The following is a 17095-nucleotide window of genomic DNA, read 5'->3' on the forward strand; positions in this document are numbered from 1 at the left end:
TAACGCCCCCAAAGTTCACCCCAAGAATAAAAAGCCACTACCAAAAAAGTCAAACGAACCCCAGAGAAGAAAAAGAGCAGTGGTGTCAAGACCTAGTCACAACCCCAAAAGAAGAAAAGCCCCCAGAAAACAGCTTCTACCCACAAAAGGGACACTTCGGCCATGACGCAACCTTACATTCGCAAACCACGACCTACAGCGGCGGCGACAGCGTCTCCAGTAGCATCAGGTTCTTCTACTTCTCCGTTGTTGGTGTTGCCTGCCAAACCCAATTTGATACCCGTTCTTCCTCATTTTTATGAAACAATGGAAACACGCGTCTCCAAAACTACAACTCTTCCACCAGAAAGCTTTAGATGTAATAGCTCTACCTACTATGAATGATTTTAAGGCCTCGATGAAAAGTCCATCACCATCATCACCACCACCTCAGCGGTCAAAACAGACGCAGCCCCACGAATGCCTGAGGAAGAAGAGGTACGAGAAGTCTTTCAAACACCGTCAGCAGCTCCCATTCCTAGTAAGATTTCAGCGTCCTTGTTGACCCCTTCCCCCACTCCCCAACCCCCAACGACAAAAACTGAAAGCTTGGGTTAAAAGAATGATGTCCACTCTTCCTTCGAGAGAAGTGAAAAAAAAGAAAGGAAATCATTAGTGAGAAAAGAAAAGAAGACCAAAACCATTCTATTACCACCACCACTACCGCCAAAACTACTTTCGACGTCTACTCCGGTGGCACATTGGACACGTAAAGCCGTTTCTAAATCACCATTTCTCCCCATCCAAAGTCGCATCAGCGAAGAGTCGGTGACTTATTAAAAAATGGAGGAGGTGTTAGCCAGCATTTACTACGATCCATCCCATCCTGCAGGTTAAGGAGGAGTTCAGAAATTGTATCGTGCCGCCAAAACTCGACTGAAAAGTCTCCATTTTACTCAAGTGCAATGATGGTTGCCAGAACAAGCCACGTACACTTTACACAAGTCCATTCGACGAAAAATTTCCAGAAGTCGCATCCGAGTGGAGAATATCGATCATCAATGGCAAGCCGATTTAGCCGATGTCTCTCATTTGGCCACCTACAATCGTCGCTACAAATATCTGTTTTGTGTCATCGATGTCTTTTCTAAATTTGCCTGGGTGGTGCCATTGACTTCCAAATCAAGCAGTGAATTTGTACAAGCCCTACAACTGGTACCGAAACTAAGCGATCGGAACCCTCTTCGATGGCAAACCGACAAAGGCGCCGCATTTCTGAACCAAAAAGAATTAAAGAAACGTGACATTCAAATTTTCACCACCGAGAATCCCGAAACCAGAGCCAGCATCGTGGAACGTTTTCAACGCACCTTGAATGAACGCATGTGGAAATATTTTACGCATCACCACATTCCCAAGTACATCAACGTCTTACCTCACTTGGTCAAAGTGTAAAACCAATCTTACCATCGAAGCATCGGACATGCTCCCCAAGAAGTATCTCCCGAAAAGGAAGTATTCGTTTTCCAACGCCTGTTTGGTACGTTCTAGACAGTGGCTGTCCCCAAGAAAAGTGGAGTGTTGGCAAGAGGAGATTGGGTGGGCATTGGCAAAACCAAACGCACTTTCGACGAAGGTTACCTACCCAACTGGATCACCCAATTGTTTTGTGTCACTGGACGAGTGCGTGGCCGTAATCCTGCCGTCTATAAATTGGAAGACATGAACCGGGAAGTTTTGAAAGGAACGTTTTACTTGCCCGAGTTACAACGTGAAACCAAAAACATCGAAAGCATGTCCGAACGATAAACCCGTAAAGTAGAAAAACGACTTGTCAAAAAAGTCAAAGTACGTTGGAAAGGATATAATACCAGCTTTGATTCTTGGATGTACTCTTCGCAAGTGATCCAAGTCGGAACTAGATCTGTTTGCCATTCCACCTACTATGATGACGATGCAAGAATTCCAATGGGTCGAATTTCACCCCCTCTCCTCTTCGACGGATTCAGCTCCCATCAAGTTTTAAATTAAAGGACAACCCGAAGATTACATCGATCTGAAGAGCAGTTACTTGTATTTGAAAGTTAGAGTGATCGAAAAGGAAGACAATACTAATCCAGAGCATACCTTTAAAGCAGCCCTCGTCAACGATTTCATGCATTCCTTGTTCAGCGAAGTTGAATTGTATTTGAATGACAAAATAGTCATCAGCAGCAAGGATACTTACACTTACCGAGCGTACCTGGAAAATCTCTTGAAGTACGGAATAGAAGCTAAGAACACTCATCTGGATGCCTGCGTGCTATGTAAACCTGTCACGAAGAAATTAGACGATATAAATGGTATAAATACTGGATTCGTCGCCCGCCGAAACAAAATCACACCAGAGAACAGCAGTTTAGAACTGATGGATCGTTTACATTTGGACATGTGGTTGCAAGAGAAGTATTTGCTGAACGGTGTGGATGTCCACCTGAGACTGAATCTCATCATTACCACTTTCCATCTGATAACTGATGATGCTACCAAATACATAACCATTATCCAAGAAACTCGACTCTACTTACCACGCGTGAAAGTATTTTCTAAATTGGGAAACGACATCAGTCACACTTTGAGCAGAACGACTGCCAAGTATCCGATACGACGCGTGGAAGTGAAAACTTTCATCATTCCCAAGAATCAGCGATCCATGATCGAAGATCATCTGTTCCAAGGACAGCTATACAAACGTTTAAACCTTGGCATCGACGATAATAAAGTCTTCATCGGAGCCTCCACTAAAAATCCTTTCAACTTTCAGCACTTGTCCAAGATTGAAGTCAGTAGCGATGGCAAGACCTTGTGTACCAGACCTTCGAAACCATACTTTGCACAGAAGAATTACTTGAGATCGTACTTGTCCCTGTACGAAGCTACCGGACATTTAGGAACCAACACCAGTCACAGTATTACGTACGACGATTATGCAGGAGGCTATGGCTTGTGGGCTTTTGATTTCAATACTACCAAGGCAGCAACGAGGGACATTTCCACCCTATAAAATCCTGCCAGATTCGTGTGGAACTTCAGTTTGCCTCACAACTAGACAACACGGTGAACGTCATCTTGTATGCCTAATTTGATAATGCCATAGAAGTGAACAGTTTGAGAGAAGTGATTCTAGACTATTAGAAGCAATGAAAGTCTGTAATCCCCCTTTAAATGGTGGCGAATCTATGGAGATCAAATGGGAGGATACAGTGGAAGTAGAACCCCAAGACAAAGACGAAAAGGACATAGTGGTGAAGTCCAGATGGTCAGAACAAGAACAACATTTAGTCTCCTGTTTTGCAAAGCACCTGGCGAAAAAATTGCATAATTGATTAAGAAAGATTGCTATGGATGTCAAAACAACTATCCCAGTCAAATTCAACACGATAAATGTCTGATGCTGAATCAAGAAGAAAATTTGGACAGTATCTGTACGAAGCTTGGAGTCTCATCTCAGAAGAAGCCGTATTGCATCAGCAGTATAAAGACTTGCGTGATCATTCCTCTCCTCTATTGATGACTCTAGAGATCCATCACATCGAAGCTCTCTTGGCTCAGAGTGCGGAGAAGAAACGAAGAAACGGTTACTTGTCAGACATTTTCAAGCGAAACTTCAGGATTGAACTGATAACTTATCATTACCAGTGAAGAAAAACAACAAGAAAAAAATTCACAAAAATGGATACCTGGGAATTTTATTACATTTTGAACCACAGTTCGTACACTGCTTCTTGGAATCCTGTCGTGTGTGCTAAAGATGAAAAGACTTATCGCAAACCTCAAGACTATCAAGCTTATGTCATCAACACGGACACAGTCATCTCCCAGGAAGCCACTGGGTAGCAGTCTACTTTCCTAAAGAAGGTTGTGTGAAGCATTATGATTCGTATGGATTGCCACCTTTGGGAGACGATATCATTGATTTTATGAAAAGAAATGCCCAGACAATGCGATTCAATAATGTAATATTACAAGGTGCAGATTGCATGGTGTGTGGACAATATGGTGTGTATTTTCTTCATCAACGATGGTTTTGTGACCATTATGGTTATCTTTTGTCTTTAGCTAGGAAACGTAGCGTAAATCAATGGCCCAATCACTTCCGTCAGTGGAAGTCTTGTTTCACTTCACAACATTGTCAACCTTGTCTAAAATAGTTTATTATTTCTAAAAGGTTTGTTTATTTTATTGTTAATTTTTAATTGTTGGTTGTCATTTATTTGAAAATTGAAAAATAATGTATTTTAAAAAAATGTGTCTGTCGTTTGTTTGCAATTGCTATGATGAACCGTGCTCTTTGACTTCTCTCTATCCCTCACCCTCGAATCAAACTACCCTAGCGTTCGACTCTAAACATTGTAGGCGTGTTTTCTATTGCGTCCGCGCTTGAACAATATAAAGTGGCGAGTCTCCAGTCTGATCATCCATTGTTGACTCATCCTCCTATGAAGATGTGCTCAAGACTAGCGAAGCTGAACGAAGCGTACGTGAATTTACACCGTGTCAGGCAAAGCCTAATACCGAGTCCTGCAGAGATAGAGAATGTCAGAATATAAAAAGTGATCGAAGACCTGATAGAAGTGCTCTTCAGAGGGGAAATCAAGAAAGAGAAGAAGAATGGACAGAAAAGTACAGACTTCAGTAGCAGAGAGAGCCGCAGTAGCAGTAACAGCAGCATCAGCAGGAATTAGACAGATGTTTTGTCGACTGCCGCGTAGACACAAAAGAGTTCTACTTCTCTTTCCGAAGAAGCAAACCCTATCCCCTGAGAAAGAATGTCGCCAGACAGGGACGCAATCTTAGACAATAAATGACTGCCATAGCTCCTCGTCCACAAAAATAGCCCTTTTCAGGGCTACCCAGTACTCAAGAAAAGATATACTAATTCAATTGCCAATGGTATGCTAGTAAGTTAAAACATAGAGGTGTGTCTATAAACACTTCGTTTGTTTGAATGAGAAGTGTGTCTATGATCATTTCGTTTCCGTAGCTTGTCAAATAGTCAGTGAGCTTCTGATAGTAGTTTGGGTTTGCAAGTAAAAAAGTGAGTGAATGGTTCGTTTAAGTCCTCGCGTTCGATCTTTATTTGGGTAATGATATGGCAAAGAATGTGTTGGTGACTGGGATGTTTTCGTTCAGGTCCATGCTTGACAAATATAAAGGAAAACGATCGTCAGACTGGCTACCCATTGTTGAACCATCAACTAAGGAAGATGAGCAGGATAAGAAAATTGCTTGAACTCCAAATGCACTTGGAGTATGCCAGGCGCATCCTTGATGAACTGGCTATGGAGAGCGTAGCCGAAGAGGCCAGTACAGAGTATGAGAAAGAGGAGAGAAAAAAGAAAGAAGAGGAGGAAAGGAAGAGAGTAATCCTGCTTCCCAAGACTGGGAGAGTGAAACCAGTCAACACCCCTGAGCACTCCAAACTACACGCATCACTTCGAATCAGGACTGGAGCAGACGATGTGTGTGTGGGGCTAGACCTGCGAGATGCCGACATTAAGAGGTGCATCTGGAGTTCTAAAAACAGCCCTTTTCATGGCTAATCAAAGCTCTAGAAAAGAGACACTATTCAAGTTGTAAATTTGTGTGAATGTGGAGTAGTGTGATAATAAACACTCACTCTTTTACTGATGTGATTGCGTGTGTGTGTGTGTGTGTGTGTGTGTGTGTGTGTGTGTGTTTGTATGAGTTCACGTACGTTTGTGTAAATAGTAGAGTGTGTGTTTGCATAAGTGCATATACGTTTTTTGTGGATGGTACATTTTTGGGTTCTGAAAGCGATCGCGTACGTTTGTGTGGGTGTAGATATTGTGGTTTTTGGTAGTATATTTTGGGTTTGTTTTTTCTCCTTCCCGTGTGTGAATAGTATATGTTGTGGTTTTTGATAGTATATTTTGGGGTTGTTTTTTTTTTCCTTCTCGTGTGTGGATAGTATATTTTGGCTTGCTTTTGTTCTTCACCTTTGTCTTGGTAGTATATGTGTGGTTTGTGGATAGTATAGTAAGGTTCATTTTGTCCTTCCCGTATGTATAGTATATAAATATGTGACATACAATATGAAGCACTTAGACTATGTTCGGTGACTCTACCTAACATCTCACTCGAGGGGCTACAAATACTCACGGGAGATCTACCGCTGCACCTCAGACGAGAAGAGCACATATTCACATATGCTACCAGAAACTCAATACATCAAGGCACCAACCCAACCAAAATGTTGATTAAAAAATGGAACATTCCGTTCAGGAAAAATTGAGCTCTAAACCACCCAGCTGGTAAGAAAATACGCATACTCTGATGAAATTCAACTATCCGGAATTCAAGAAAAACTGCACGCCCAAAATAAACCTGTCTGCCCAGAACTTAGGATCCAAACTACAAAATCCACCAAACATACTAACAGAAATCCAGAAAATCATCAAAGAAACTTACTCTGGATTTCTTAAAATCTGTACAGACGGATCTAAATCGAAATAACTAAACAGAACTGCTGCTGCAATAGCGGTGCCGCAACAACAAGTTGAATTTGGTGCAAGACTCCCGGATGGCTGCTCATTCGACACAGCAGAATTACGAGCAATAAATGAAGCCCTCAAATGGATTAAGACCCAAAACCACAGCCAGTACGTCATTATAACAGACTCTCTAAGCGTACTCAATCCTTAGAAACTGGCAAATATGTTAGAAGACACTATATTATCCATCACGGAGATCGAAGATAAACAACAAACCATCGAATTCCTATGGGTACCATCTCAGATCAATCGGATTGGCAACGATAAAGCTGGCCGAAATGCGAAATACAATCTCCTGAACAATTCAAAAGAACCATTTAACTACAGTGTGTATGAGATATATAGCCAGATAAGAAGCAAAATGAACAAGCAGCACTGGGACAGCACCAACAAGGGCAGACATTAATACCAACAGCAAAGAAAAGGCCACAAGGGTAATCAACACATAAAATCCTGGAAATCGTGGATATACGAATTATCAATAGGATCAAAACAGGAAACAATTTACTTCGAAACAGCTTTGGGAAACATCTCAGAAAGGAATTGAACCAAACTACTAACTGTCCACATTGCCCTGCTGCAGAAACACTGGACCACGTATTCAACACGTATCCCAGATACCATAATCAACGAGTCGGTTTCCAAGATTACCAAAAGAAAATTAACAACCCTACAACATACCCTGGATTCCTGGACAAGGTACGCAACAAAAACATCCATGCTACATACATGCTCATAATAAGGTACCTCAAACACATTAACAAACATGTCAACATATAAATACACCCACAAGTAATTATAATAACAATGAATAGAAGGGCTAAAGCAGTATGGTAAGATTGCTAGCTGAAGCGCAAGCCCATGGTTGTTCATGTTGTTGTTGTTGTTGTTGTTGTTGTTGTGTGTGTGTGTGCTTTATTATTTTTTTTTCGCATATAGGCATGCAGGTAACACAATACTAACCATCATGGTCTGAGAAAAACAACACATATATTCCCATAACTATGTATACAAATTATAAAGGTGGCAAAACCGCGCCATCAGGCCCAGATACACACGACAACAAGAGTGGTAAGATATAAATAAGCACAACAAATTCTTAGGTCCCAACCTTCTTAAGACTATAAAGTTAAATTTGCCATTCATGAGGCCCTCCCACACAAGGCGGAACTAAATAAGCAACAACAACACAATTCCCAATTCAACACTGATAGTCATACCAAACATACTAATTTATACAACAAAAAGGGGCACAATATACCTTCCAAATTCAATATAGCTTTAAACAAAGAATCAGGGCGACAAAAGACCAGTTGCAAAATCAAGATCTACGGCAATGGAAGTCGAGTCGAAGCAGAACAGCAAACTTTAGCAAAACAGCAAAACACAACTACAGCACGAAGAAGACAGAAAGGGGTAACACATAATGAAGAAGGAATTAAGAAGAAAACGGACATCGAATTTCAAACTACCAATTTATATGAGAAGTTTTTTCTTTGGCTATTGAAGACCTCTTTCGATAAAAGCTCTATCCCCACATCCCTAATTCGATCCTTTGTATACCACCATCAAAAGGGATAACCGAAAGTAAACACAGCGTGGCCCAAACATGTATAAGGTGCCTGACACCCAGCAGATTGACAACATTTCGGAAAATCAAAAGTACACCATGTACACCAAATTCCAACTTTAATTAAAAATAGTAATGAAATTACACAACTCAAAGGAATATGAAAATTACATAAGTGGCTTATACACCATTGGAATAGATTTCTGTCCACTAGTCCAACTGGACTTGATTTGATCTTACACGCTTTGCCGTTTCTAGGCCTACAGCTTTCCTGTGGAGTTTCGCGTCCCGCGGGTCCTTTGCCTCCTTACTTTGGCCGGACATGTTCACGAATTAAAAAGTGCGACATTCGCACACAAAGGCGGGACTGTAGTGACTCCATTCCTACAGTCCCGATCAATTGAAAATCTTGACCTTCGAGAAAGCACTAGTGGCGTAGGCGACTTACATCCTTTAATTGATTGACTGATTGTGAGTGTAAGGGATGTTTTCATTCACGTCCGTGCTTGACAGATATAAAGTCAAAGCGTTCGTCATTCGCGCCATTCAACATTGAATAAACGAAGACACAATGCATTGGACAGAGTGGTCATTTGTGAAGTGGGGTCTGGACCAACTAAAGAAAGGAGAAGAAACAATGAGAAAATTGATGTAAGAAGAGGTGAAGAAGATAAAAGACGGCTGAGCTAAAGAAAGAAAGGACGAAGGAAACAGAAAGAAAAAGAAAAAGTTTGAAAGAATGAATGAAAACTGGATGTAGATACAGGAAAAATTTAGACTGATGGGACATCCTGACTGGATTCTAGAGAAGGAAAAGAAGAAGAAGAAAGGAATTATTGAGAAAGTGAGAAGATGGTGGAAGAACTGGATAAAATAGAACAATAACCCAGGGGATCCTTTTCAGGGCCAAATATATGCCTCAGAAAGATTTTCTTTTTTTTGCCTAAAATTGTTTTTAGTCGGTTGTATAGTTGTTTGTGTTTGTATGTTGTCTGTTGTATGTGTTATCTATGTCTATGTCTAGCCAAAACGTTCTAGGTTTTTTTCCCGCTCTTTGGTCCTGATTGAGGTCAGCCCCTTGCTACATTTTTACCAATCTTCACCTTACGTCACCTTACCTGCAATGTATTTTCCCATTGTCGCTATACATCTTGACGCTATACAGGCCCAGGAGGGTCTGTAATTATAGGTTACTGCATTTGTATGGGAAAATATGAACGTGTTTTTGGATTGAATACTATACGACCATGGGAGTGCAGTATATCCATCCGACAAAACGAGTTCATATTTTCCCATACAAATCCAGTAATCTTTTTATCATATGTCGAAGAAAATGGCGTGTATAGTTAAAACTGAAATTTGCAGTCATATTGTGAATGAATGCGCAAATAACTTTTCCATTTTTTCTGGAATGAATAGATTTTGGTATTTTGTTTCGAGTCAATAAAAGTTCGTGATTTTGGACTGGATTCATATGTGCAAATTATACATGAAATACATCAGATGGAAACAGCGCGGAAGAAGCGTGTTTATATCTGCAAGTGTGCTTGTTCTCTCATTGACTATTTCAAATCATAATGTGGGGAAAATATGAAGTGTTTCAATTGCAATTATCAAAAAGACGCTATTGAATTTAATATTTATTTCATTTTGAGTGCAGTAAGGAGGATGTAATTGCACTTGGAATATATTCGAAATTACAGTACAATTTCGAAATGTGTAATCATGCTTGAGAACTCATGACATGGCTCACGTAATTAGGATTTGTAGAAATAAGAAAGTACATTTTGAGAAAATTCTGGATGTAGAACTGTAAGTATATATATATTTTTTGCCATTCTTATTACCAGCTAAAGGAGACAGTTTATGTCTTTAGAGATCGCATGTTATTTGTAGGTACCAAGCAATTTTACGACATCTGGTGTCTATCGCAAAATCTGAAACTATGTATCAAAAAGTTAACGCGGAAAGTAGCAAAGCAGTTGGTATGTGGCAGTCCACGAAACATCTGCTTTAGTTCATTCAGAAACAAATTTAATCAGCCAAAATGTATTGCGCCTACTATGCGAATGTACATGATTTGTTTATAAGGTAGTTCCTAATACACTATTGGACACACGTGTCCTGCGCGTGGGTGCAATATGAAGGTGTGCAATATCGTAAAATATTGAACGATTCTGATAATGTAAAGATAACGGAGAAAAAATTGAGCATATAATAATAATAATAGGTTACTGCATTTATATGGGAAAATAGGAACGAGTTTTTTTTCGGATATAAATACTGTAAGACTGCTTGGGAGTGCAGTATATTCATCCGAGAAAACGAGTTCATATTTTCCCTTACAAATGCAGTAACCTTTTTATTATATGCTAATTTTTTAAAATTCTACCTAATGCTTGATTATATTAACAAAATACACAACAAAAAACAAAATAACTGAATTTATGCTGTATTCCAAACTAAATACACAAGCGCAGATTCGTCATTACACAATAACAACATTATTAATGCGTACATAACTCCGCCCAGATAAATTTGAACTTAGTCGCGCGCTCGACATAACTTTCGAAAGAAAATGGCGCTTCTAGTTACAGTTGAAATTTGGAGTCATATTGTGAATGAATGCGCATTGCAACAACTTTTCCATTTGATCTGGAATGAATAGATTTTGGTACTGTTTTCTATTCTTCGAAATTTCGAGATTATGGACTGGATTAATATCACAATTCCACATGAAATACATCAGATTGAAGAAGCGAGGGAGAAGCGTGTTGACATCTGTAAATGTGTTTCTGTTTCTGTCACTGAATGTCTGAAATCATAATGTGGGGAAAATATGAAGTCTTTCGATTGCAATTATCAAAAAGACGCTATGGAATTTAATGCTTATTTCATTTTGAGTGAAACAAGGCGGATGTAATTGCACTTATATTCGAAATTGCAGTACAATTTCGAAATATGTAATCAGATTGAGAACCTGACATGGCTCGCGTAATTCTGATTTGCAGAACTAAGAAAGCACTTTTTGAGGAAATTCTGGATGTAAAACTAAGTATATTTTTTGCCATTCTTATCACCACCTAAAGAAGACAGTTTATGCCTTGTCACTTGTACGTTATCTATAAGGACCCTTTCTTGCGTCTATTGTATAGCTAGCCTCAGACCGAAACATTGTATCAAAAACTTAACGCGGAATGTGCCAAAGCAATGGGTATGTGGCAGTCCACGAAATAATTGCTTTACTTCATTCAGAAACAAAATTTAAACAACCACAACGTAAAACGCCTACTACGCGAGTGCACATGATTTGTTTACAAATCAAAAGTGCTGCGTCTGCATCCATTGTTTGTTTACAATAGAAAGTAGTTCCTTTATTCACGTGAATGGATGATGAAGGTGTGCAATATCGTAAAATACTGAACGATTCTGACAGTGTAAAGTTAACGGAGAAAAAAAGAATGAGCATATAATAATGTATTTTCCCATTGACGCTATAAATCTTGACGCTATACAGGCCCAAGGGGGTCTGTAATGTATTTTCCCATTGACGTTATATCGCCCTCCTTCACTACTCACACTGTTCCATCAGAAATGACTTGACAGAGTTTATGATCATGATGACGATGACAATGACGACGATGTCACCGTTAGTACTATTTTGATCGGTTCTGCTTCAAATGCAATGCGCTGTGACCTAAAAATGGCATGTTGAAACTAAAGTTTCCAAGAAAGTCTCTCTTTTCGAATGTTGTTTAAGAACAAAATCCAAACATTTCTGAAAGAATTAACGAACGAGAACGAAATTTAATCTGAAAGGCGCATATAAGGTTTATAATTGTCTCTAATTGCATATGTTTTGATTCGCAACTGGGGTTGATTATAGATGAGGATTGAGGAGTAGTGGACAAAAGTTGTTTTAGCAGACTTGAAGAATTATTGTCGACGTATGTTCCTAGTAGAAAAGAGTAAAGGTTAAGATGTATACAAGTTTTGAACGAAAAATGTCAGGTCATGCACACGATGATAATATACGAAATCCCCTTTTCACCAAACTTCGAAAGACAAACTGAAATTCTCATAAAGTGACTTGTTCTATTGAAACATTGTTTCAAACGAATAAGATTTAAAATACCGTGTCATTGACTTTAATGGGTTTTTCGTAGGTAACATGTTCAAAATTCAATTGTTTAGTTTAAGTTGTTTTTAATGTATTAGACAACAGCCTTATTGGACTCTGACAATATAGAAGTATGCCGTGTGTCTAGGGGTTTAGATGTATTTACTTCGTTGCATATGACGCACAGAGTGTGTACAATTTAATATTTTTTAAATGACATCATATTTCCTTACAAGCCATATTAAACGTTTATTAAACGTTCCTTTAATATTACTACTACTATGAACATTTATTCGGCCACTTGTCGACTCAACTGCCCACGGGGCATTGCGAAAATTGTTAAGTCTGGCGGAATTTGCCAATTTACCCCACATGGGCTTCTTACAAATTAAACAAAGGATATCGGTTAATGGATAGAGGCTGGGTGGACCTGTGAAATGGAAAAGTGTGGTTCAAATGTTAACTTAAACGAGTACACAATCTCTCGTCTGTTGGGAGATAATCCAACAGCAATCAATCACTATACGAAAATGACCACTGACAAAGAGGAAAATCTTATCATATGCAGGGATTTTAATGCCCATAGCGTAAGATGGGGAGGAATAATGCATAACCTAAGAGGAAAACTACTTGAAAAATGGACAACCGAATCCAATCTAGTTATCCTTAACAATGGAGCAGGAACAAGATTAGACCCCATCAAAGGTGCACTATCAGCAATCGACCTCACCAAAGTCACTCCTAAATTGGCCCAAACCTCAGATTGGGAAGTTGATCAAAGCAGCACCCTTGGAAGCGATCACTTCCCTATCCTACTCACCCTCAATATAATGACACAAACATACCCAACTAACAACATACCAAGGTGGAGGTGTGACAAAGCCGATTGGGATAAATGTAAAATCGCCCTCTCTACAACAACTATAACAGATCTTTATAATGATAACATCGATCAATACAATCTAAATGTAATTAACTCCCTAACTGAGGCAGCTAAAATAAGTATACCGAAAACAGGAGGACAACAACCTAAACCCACTGTCCCATGGTGGAACGAAGAATGTAAAACAGCTCAAAAAACGAAAAAAGCCCTTAATCGATTTAAACACACAGGAAACTCCAATAATTTTAGAATTTACAAAAATAGTGAAAACGAAATGAAAACAATAATCCAAAATGCAAAAGAAAAATCCTGGCAAGCCTTCTGCTCTGACATAAACTTCAAAACCAATGCAAAACAGGTATGGGACAAGTTAAAAGCAATAAAGGGCAAAAGCAAGCAACCAACTCCCAAATTGACTGAAAATCTAACCAACAAATAAAAGGCAAATTGCTTGGCATCACACTTTGCAAGCATGAGCAGCAACTCCAACGATACCCAAAAATTCCATGAGCACCGCCAAAATGGAGAACAAAAGCATCCAAACCTTTTCTCCGACCTAGGATCCAAACAATCTAAATTAAACGAGGACTTCACAATAGCAGAATGGATAGCTGCACTTGCTAAGAAAAAGGCAACCTCACCCGGAGAAGACCAGCTTGGCTATGAAATATACAAATACATCCCAGAAAACATAACTGAAATCATACCAGATCTACTAAATAATAGCTGGCGGAAGGGCCAACTACCCAAAAGTTGGAAAAAAGCTATCGTCATTCCAATACCCAAACCTGGCAAAATCCCAAATGACATCAATGCATATAGACCCATATCTCTAACTGATAACATATGCAAAAAATGGAAACAATGATTAATGACAGACTCAGATACCATCTAGAAAGCAACAACTACATTGCAGAAACACAAAGCGGCTTTCGCAACAGAAGATCCATCCTGGACCAATTGTTCAGACTCGAAGCAAGCATCAAGCTAGCATTTAATGCAAAACACAAATGCAATAGACATCTAATCACAGTATTTCTCAATCTAGAAAAAGCATTCGATTTGGCCAGGACAAAAGGTCTTATTGCGAAACTTAATATACATGAAATAATAGGCCGCATACATAACTGGATAGCAGACTTCCTAACAGATCGGAAGATACTGACAAAAGTAGGGGATCAATATTCAGATATATATATAACCTAGAAAATGGTATGCCACAAGGTAGCGTGCTTAGCACCACTTTATTCACTATCATGGTAAACGACCTTGACACTATAATTAACAAAAATAAGGTAGATCTATCCCAGTTTGCTGACGATAGTGGGATATAGAAAGCAGGCAATCCAAACAGCAAAACAGTCATAGGGCAAATACAATATATCTTAACCAAATAGGTCGGTGGGCAGATAAATGGGGTTTTAAAATATCCAACACTAAAACAGAAGCCATTATGTTCTTGCCACACAAAAGAAATACCATAGATTACCCTAAACTGCAGATACAAGGAAAAATAATAAAATTTGTCAAAATAGCCAAATTCCTAGGAATGTTCCTTGATGAAGACCTAACATGGAAACACCACATTAAAGAGATCACCCAAAAATTGTAAAGCTGATCTAAGTCTATTAAGAAACATCAAATGAACTACATGGGGAGGGGGGGGGGGAAGGGCCAACCAAGAAATGCTTTTAACAATATATAAGACACTTATAAGAGCAAACATAGATTACGGATACCAAGTCTATGCATCAGCTAACCAAACATCACTTAGTAAACTAGATTCTATACAAAATAAGGCACTAATCATTTGCACTGGAACACTAAACTCAACCTCCCTAGAAGAGTTCCAAATACTGACAGGAGAACTACCACTGCAACTAAGAAGAAACAAAAGCATATTAAGATATGCAGCACAAGTTTCGATCCACAAAACAAGCCACCCCATCAGGAAAATTATCCAACAAAGTAATATCCCTTTCATTAAAAAACTGAAACCACAACCACCCGGTACAAAAAGAATTCATGAACTAACTTAAGATCTTATCCTACCCACTCTACAAGCTGAACAATGCAGTTACCCCGATCCAACACCATGGACGGGAGGTAACCCTAATTGTAACACAATAGCCCTTACTTAAGGCAATAAACAAGACCAGGTACATGATATAAGGGCAAAAATATTAGCTGAGCTAGAAGAAAAATACATAGGGTACACCAAGATATACATGGATCATCATCAGGCTTAAAAATTACAAAATCATACAAAACTGCTGCGGCAATAGTAATTCCTGAAACCAACACAGAATTCAGAGCTAGATTACCCGACACCTGCTCCATTTACACAGCTTAATTCTGGGCCATTATTGAAGCTCTAAAATGGATCCAACTAACAAACACTAGACAGGCAGTTATCATTAGCGACTCCCTTAGCGTCATCAACTCGATTAATGCCAACCACTCTATCACAAGAAGGAACTTCCTGAAGGAAACCAACCACTTGATTAAACAACTGCTAAATAACAAACATATAATAGAGTTCATGTGGGTGCCCTCCCATATTGGACTAGCAGGTAACGAGAAAGCAGACCAAGTAGATAAACAATATCTCCATGAACCTGACTCCATAGCATTACACTACAGCGTCCGAGAAATGTATAGCATCATCAGAATTAAAATCGACAATAAGTGGCAACAACAATGGGATAGCAGCAAAAAGGGACGCAAGCTATGCTCCATACTAAATAACGTTACAAGACATACCAACCCACCACAACTCGTTAGAAGTCAGGATCAAAAACTTATCAATAGGATACTAATAGGCAAAACTAAATTAGCCAGCAGCTTTGGGACATATCTGACAATCAACATAAACTCAGATGGCAAATGCCCACCCTGTCCACTCCAAGAAGATTTAGAACATGTTTTTAACACCCGCCATAAGTATGGAACCCAAAGAACTAGGTTTAGGACTAAACAACATAAAATAGGGTCCTCACCGACCTATCCAGATTTCCTCAAAGAACAAAACTTAAATAAGGGCATTACTTAAAAAATATTATAAACGTCCTCACTGACAATGGCCAAAAAGGGGGAATTTAAACAAATGTGTATGACCTGCTAAACAATAAATAAATACCATTCAATTAATTACAACTAGGGGACAGGCTAACAAGCTAAATGTAAGGAACAACAAGACCAGATGTCTTTGACATGTCTTAGTGACCCAAGTATTCGACAAAGATATCTGTCTTATCAAAATAGATTTAGCCTGAAAATAACATCACATAAATAACTCCACTAACTAGGATAATAATCAAAACAAAATAAGTACGGACCTACCAAAACTAGTAGACAGGCTAACAAACTTAAAATTAGGGAATAAATAAGAACAGATGTCTTTGACAAGTCTTAGCGACCCGAATATTTGGCAAAGATATCTGTCTTAATCAAATAGACTTAGCCTGAAAACAAAATAACAACATACTAATAGCTTCATCTAAAAAACAAGGAAACTAAATCAAACATAAAGGTAGATTAGCAAGTACTTATCCCACCATAAACCTTTAAAAAAAATTAATTATTTTTCTAGGGCACCACAATCCTACAACATGAATTAAGGACACTAACATCTTTTCTACCGCAAGGAGATCGCAGATTATCTGTAGTACAACAAACGCAACTGCATTAAGGCACAGCCTCTCCTCGAGGCACTAAAAACAGCTAGAACACCTAGATAAAACAAAAAAAAACCTAGAATATATAAGGTGGTCTAAAAAGCCCAAGACCATCAGGCCCCACTGCACAAGGCGGTAAGATCTATCAAGATAGAAGAACTTACTATAACTCAAATTTAATACCTATAAGGTGGTCCAAACCCCAAGGACCATCAGTTCTGGCTACACAATGCAGCAACCAAATACCTAGTTAGGACCCTAAACTTAAGAATATATAAGGTGATCTAAACACCAAGGTAAATTAGACCCAGC

The sequence above is a fragment of the Sinohyriopsis cumingii genome, chromosome 5, assembly GCF_028554795.1.
Source record: "Sinohyriopsis cumingii isolate HCF-2022 chromosome 5, ASM2855479v2, whole genome shotgun sequence".
In the NCBI taxonomy this organism is placed as follows: domain Eukaryota; kingdom Metazoa; phylum Mollusca; class Bivalvia; order Unionida; family Unionidae; genus Sinohyriopsis; species Sinohyriopsis cumingii.